Source organism: Erinaceus europaeus, chromosome X, assembly GCF_950295315.1.
Source record: "Erinaceus europaeus chromosome X, mEriEur2.1, whole genome shotgun sequence".
Classification (NCBI taxonomy): domain Eukaryota; kingdom Metazoa; phylum Chordata; class Mammalia; order Eulipotyphla; family Erinaceidae; genus Erinaceus; species Erinaceus europaeus.
The window spans coordinates 121,607,389-121,614,136 of record NC_080185.1 but is presented as its reverse complement, the minus strand read 5'-3'; positions in this window follow the sequence as shown (position 1 = coordinate 121,614,136).

The following is a 6,748-nucleotide window of genomic DNA, read 5'->3' as shown; positions in this document are numbered from 1 at the left end:
CTGGTTGCATTATACAGAGTTTCTGACATAAGTGAGGCTGTGCCGTAATTACTAAGGCCCCGAACACAGAAGAGTCATAAAGGAGCTGGCGAGAATACTTACCATTTAATGCATGTTGGCTGAGGCCGGCCTGTCCTCTAGAGCTATTACTGAGTACCTTGAGAAATCAGTCCCAATGAGCAAACTACCATCCTTCCAGTGGACTCAGGAAGCAATTTAATGTGTGAGAGGAAGCCAAACCAGCCTGCCCATACATTTACAAAGGCATCCGATGCTTTCCTCCTGGGTCACTTAGGTGCTCAAGGGACCTGACATAAAATGGCTTCCCTACTTCTGAATCCTTATGCTCACTAGCAACTTAGTGCCTGCACAGCTTGCTCCAAGGTTCCGAAATCTCTCTGGGGTGGGGGTGGGGTGGGAGGGCAGTTCACTATAGCTTCTTCTAGGGCTTGGAGTTCATAGTCCAAACGGCAGCTATGGAAAGATTTTGCTCCAAATTAGAATGAAAGGGATGACTAATTTTTCCCTGGGGGTGGGGTACTAGCACAAAATAACATGCACACAAACTCTTGAGTGAGAAGAGCCCAAAATTGAGAAAGGCTTTGTGAATAAGATTGGGATAGATAGCAGTTGTACAGATTGGAATAGGTCACAATAATGGATCACCGTGTGTGTGCTGATTAATCTAGCTTCCATCCGAGTGCTCAGCTGCTACGAAATGGAACCACTGCCTTTCTTGACCATTCTCAAAGCTCCCACAGATAGAGTTGACAGCTGAAATAGCCCACTCAGGTAATTTAACTACTCAATTTTAGCTCTGTTCAGATTTCATAAAAAGTAGTGCAGTTACATTATCAAGTGTAGACAAAAATGGGCTTTACTTTTGATCTATTCATCATGGAGCCCTTACTTCTTCTATCTAGGGCAAATGAAGAAGCTTCTCTAGAAGTCTCCTGCATCTGAATACAGTATTTACCAAACTTACAGAGCAGGGATGGTCTACATCTTTTGAGAGGGGGGTGTCCTGACAGATGTAGTGGGTGACTTACAGTCCATCTATCTTTGCCCATCTGTCTGTCTGTCTGTCGGCTATCTATTACTCCTCTAGTTATCTTCCCACAGCTTCATGAAGTTATATTTCACACACTATTAAATCCACCCATTTGGGTTATACAATGCAGTAGATTTCAATTTATCCACACAACTGTATAAGCATCACCATAACCAACTTTATAATACTTTCTTTTTTTAAAGCAAATTCTTTTTTAAATTTTTTAATATTTATTTATTCCCTTTTGTTGCCCTTGTTTTTATTGTTGTAGTTATTATTGTTGTTGTTAATGATGTCGTCGTCGTTGGATAGGACAGAGAGAAATGGGGATGACAGAGAGGGGGAGAGAAAGACCTGCTTCACCACTTGTGAAGCGTCTCCCTGGCAGGTGGGGAGCCAGGGGCTCGAACCTGGACCCTTAAGCTGGTTTTTGCACTTCGCGCCACCTGCGCTACCGCCTGACTCCCTGCTTTATAATATTTCCACCATCCTCCCCAAACCCTTGCCCAATTATCTACCACACTCCCCCAGTCTCTAGAAGACACTGACCTACTTTCTGTCTCTGTGGATTTGCTTGTTCTGGACATTTCATTGAAGTGGACTCATGCATGTGACCCTTTGTGACTGACTTCTCTCACCAGGTCTAACGTTCCCAGGTTCCTCCACGGTGTAGGATTTATCAACACTTTCTTCGTTTTGATGGGTAAAAATATCCATTGTTGAGACTAAGCCCATTTTTTTTTCCCAGTTCTCCGGGGCCGATAACTAGGTGTGGACTTGCTGAACAGCATGGTGATCCTGTGTTTAGACTTTTGAGAAAGTACCAGGCTCTTTCCCAAAGTGGCTGTACCACTTTATATCCCCATAAGCAGTGTGTGAGATTCCCCTCTCTAGTTTAAAATCATTCCACACTCGGGACCGGTGAGTCTACCATTGTTGCCTACACTCCTGCCCAGAAGAAAAGCTTGAGTCCTTGTGAAGACCAAAGTCACTTCTAATTTATACAAGGACTTTAATCAGAGCAGGTCTCTGAACAGATAGATGAGTGACTATATACAAACTTAAATCACAACATTTTTCTAACAGTGACAGCATGAGCTGTGTGTTTCTGGGTGTATTTATACACACACAGTTTAGCAAACAGTATAATCTGGAACACGGGCTTGTCCATGTCCACTCATTAGCTGTTGCGACCACCAGAGAACTATGGAGAGGTTTCCAGACCACACTCCCCATGCAGTCAGGGAGCTATAGGTTCAACACACACACAATCTACCCAAACGTGGTTTTGCCTGAAAACTAGAGAGAACAGAAGCAGCATGCATGACTCACATAGCAGGAGACTGGGCGAGGGAGACACTCAAGGTCAGAGTCCCCTAGTCTACTAGCCAAAGTCTTCACAAGGCAAGGGCCAGTCTCTGTATATAACACTCTTGCCAAGACATCACTACGAATGAAGGGTTCGTCCTCAACACTTGATCAGCCAGGGTTTCTTTGATCTCACTGCCAAAAACAGATGCCAAATGGGGGCACTGTCAGTTGCCACAGGGGCAGTAGTACCGGTCTCGGCTAAGTGAGACAGAGAATTCTCTGAAGGTAATAACTTTGGAAGTCTCCCACTTATGTAAGCCATTAAGCTTAACTTTCTTAAAAGGTAAGTCTCCATCCACCCCTGCAGCACATTAGGAAGGCTGCCATTTCATTTCTAGGACAATTTCTGTCTGGATTTTTAAAGTTTCCATTATTTCAGAAGAGATTTAAAATACCCTAATTGGTACACTCTGAAAAGAGCTATTATCAGAACTCAGAGAGCCCTGATGTGTGTTGGGCAGTACCCTAAACCTATCCATTCTGGGAAGTGTTTCACAAGGTCAAAGGGAACCCGAGAGGTTGAGTTTCTCTGACAGGACAGACACCTTTCCCTTCAGTCTGTGGGGCACGCTAAGGGTAAGTTCGTCAGTGGACACCAACATGCATACAGAGTGGTTCACTGTGAGATAGGATTCTGGGTAGCAGTCTGTTCATCCTTATATGTACTGTCCAGTGTTTTCATTGGCAAGTATAAATTCTTTCTCCAGGGCTTCCATGAAAAAGTACCATCAATTGTTTGGCTGAAAACAATGTCTTCTAGTTCTAAAGACCAGCAGTCTGCCCTGCCTCCTCCAAAGTCACTAGGTGAGAATCCTTCCTTTGCCTTTTCTAGCTTCTTTCAAAGACATCTTTGCTGTCTCTGGGAATGTTCAAGGCCTTGCTCTACTCAGCTTGGTGTCACACAGCTTCTCCCTGTCTCTCTCCTCTTCTCTTCTTGTAAGGATGTCAGTAATTGGATCAGGGCCCACCCTACTCTGCTATGTGGCCCACTTGGACTGATTGCATCTGCAATGACCCAATTTCCAAATCTTCCCAGGTACTGGGGATTAGGCCTTCAATAGATCTTTGGGGAGGGTGCATGAGTCAACCCATAACAAAGTATTTTCACAGAGGAAAAAAGACATCCTTGTGGCATGGGAGGTGGTATGGTGAATAAAGCATTGGCTCTCAAGCAAGAGCTCATGAGTTCAATCACCAGAATCACATGTGCCAGAGGGATACTCTGGCTCTCTCTCCCTCTATGTATCAGAAAAAGAGAAAGGAAGAAAAAAAGAGAGAAAGAAAGAAAGAAAAGAGAGGGAGGGAGAGAGATAAAGAAGGAAAGAAGGAAGAAAGGAAGGAAGGAAGGAAGGAAGGAAGGAAGGGAGGGAGGGAAAAGATATTCTGGGAGACAAGTGGTGGCACATACAGTTAAGCATACTTGTTACAAGGTGCAAGGACCTGGGTTCAAGACCTGGGTCCCCCCTGCATGGGGGAAGCTTCACAAATGGTGAAGCAGGGCTGCAAGTGTCTGTTCTCACTCTATTTCCCTTTTCACTCTTGATTTCTGTCTTTATCCAATAAATTAATTAGTTAATCAGTTAATTAACTAATTAATTATAAAGAAAGAAATCCTTTTCCTGCTCTGAGGAAGAGAAATTAAACACAAAGCAAATTATAGAGTCAAATGGAGGGAGTAGGAGCAGCCAAGCTCCCACAAGACAAGCCACAGCCTGGACCCTACTTTCCCTCTGACCTGGCCCTGTGTCTGAAGTTCTGCTTCCTTCATCTTGCCCAGCATGGCCAACTGAAAACAACACTCTGAGTGTTTTACATTCCACACTTCACCAAGGTCAAGATTTGAGGAGCGTAAACAAATGCAATCCAGTCAAAAGTGAAGCTCTGCCCAAAGGGGCAAGAATGATGCACCAGAGGGCAAAAGTCCACTTGGGTAGGTCTGAGAAAGTCTGGGAGGGAATCCTGGAGGCAGTGAGTCGCTCATGTGGGCACAGAAGGTGAGTAGGGGTTTGCCAGAGGCAGAGAAGGAAAAAGTCAGTGGGCACAGGTGTCCTGGCAGTTGTCCTTGTAACTTCTGTTTCTTGGGAAGCAATCCCTGTGGAATTCCATCCCGTGCCCGCAGGTGGAGACCTGCCCCAGGCTGTCCCTGGCTCTCAGCTCTCTGCCTTCAGTCATTTCTCCTTTCCCAGGATTTCAGAATATCAAATGTGGAGGTCTAGGTTTCCCTCCCCGTAGTCACGGCACAGCCTCAGTGCAGCGCTGTGCAGCGGGCAGTGGCAGGGCACACCACTGTGGAAAACCAAACTCCTTCTCTTTTCCCTCTGCTGGGAAGCCCACACCTCTCCCCCAATTTCTCTTATCAAACATTAATTTCAACTAAAAAACATTACAGTGTTGCCTGCCTTCTTCTTTAGCCCCAACATTGAGAGAGAGAGAGAGAGAGAGAGAGAGAGAGAGAGAGAGAGAAACAAAGCTTCATTCCATTCTTTCATGCGATGCCTGGTATTGAACTCAGGACTTTCAAAATGTCAGCCATATACTCTGCCATTAAGCCACCTCCCTGGACCCAACTCCAATATCCCATTAAGCAGCATAGCTTCGTTTCTCTTTCCTTTGAAATCAACACCTCCACCTTCCTTTCTCTTTTTTAATATCATTTTAAATTTTATTATCTTTATTTATTTGATAGAGACAGCCAGAGGGCAGAGGTAGATAGCATAATGGTTATGCAAAGAGACGCTCGTGCCTGAGGCTCTTGAGTCCCAGGTTCAATCCCCTGCACCATCATAAAGCAGAGTTGAGCAGTGCTCCAGTAAAAAAAAAAAAAAAAAAAAATCAGTTTAGGGACCAGGCATTGGTGCACCTGGTTTGAACACACGTTACAGTGCACAAGGACTCGGGTCCAAGCCCCTGGTCCCCACCTGCAGGGGGAAAGCTTCACAAGTGGTGAAGCAGGACTACAGGTGTCTCCCTGTCTCTCTCTTCTTCTCTATATCCATCCCCCTCCCCTCTCCGTTTCTCTCCCTCTCTATTCAATAATAAACGAATAAAAATATTCTGGGCCGGGAGGTGGCGCTCTCGGCTAAGCGCATATAGTACTAGCTCAAGAACCCGCACAAGGACCTGGGTTCAAGTTCCCGCTCCCCACCTGCAGCGACCGGATCCATGAGTGGTGAAGCAGGTCTGCAGGTCTCTTACTATCTCCCTCTTTATCTCCCCTCCCTTTTCAATTGCTCTCTGTCCTATCCAATAAAATGGAAAAACAGCCACAAGGAGCTGTGTATTCATAATGCCGGTGCTGGCACCAAGCTCCAGCGATAAGCCTGGAGGCAGAAAAGAAAATTAATGAGACAGCCAGAAACTGAGAGGAGGGCGTATAGAGAGGCAGAGAGACCGGCGCCTCTAAAGCACTGCTTTAGCACTTTTGTTTTTCCTCCAGGGTTATTGCCGGGGCTCAAGGCCTGCAGCCCGAATCCATTGCCCCGCGGCCTTCTTTTTTCCATTGTTGCTATTGGATAGGACAGAGAGAAGTTGAGAGAGGAGGGAAAGACAGACACTTGCAGACCCGCTTCACCGCTTGCGAAGGGACCCCCCCTTCCCCCACGTAGGGAGCCGGAGCTTATGCCGGTCCTTGCGCTTTGCACCGTGTGTGCACTTAACCCGGTGCGCTACCCCCCACCCCCCCACCCCCCGCTTTACCACTTCTGAAGCTTTCTCCCTGCAGGTGGGGACTGGGGGCTTGAACCCGAGTCCTTGCCCATGGTAACGTGTATGCTCAACCAGGAGCGCCAGCACCCGACGGCCCCTACCTTCCTTTCTCTACTGTGTCCCAAGTTCAACCCAAGCGGAAGCTCCATGCTTGGTTTAGTGGTTCCCAAAATGGTGTTCGTCACCCGCACCACCTGGGAGCTCAGTATACGTGCAGCCTCCCAGGCCTCACTCCAGACCTACTACTACCGCTTCGGAAGCTGGGGGTGGGGGTGTGGGCTCCAACTAGCCACATTTCAACAACCTCTCCAGGAGATCATGTCGTGGCTGCCCGGGGATGAGGCCAAAAGCATCCCACGATCCCACTGTCAAACAGGCTGACTGTGCTTGCCAGGTGAGCTCACTAGCCTCTTCTGCAGCTTACAGAGCTCCCGACCAGGCTCCATCTGTCCGCATTTGCTCTCAGCACTCTCCCCAAGAGAACAGAGCTAGAAAGTTAGATTAGGGCAAAGAGTAGCTTCTAAACTTGAAGGAAATATATAAATACAATTAACTGTTTACCAAGCAATCAATAATAAAGTCATGGGCCCCTAACAACATACCTAAAATAAGACTCCTAGC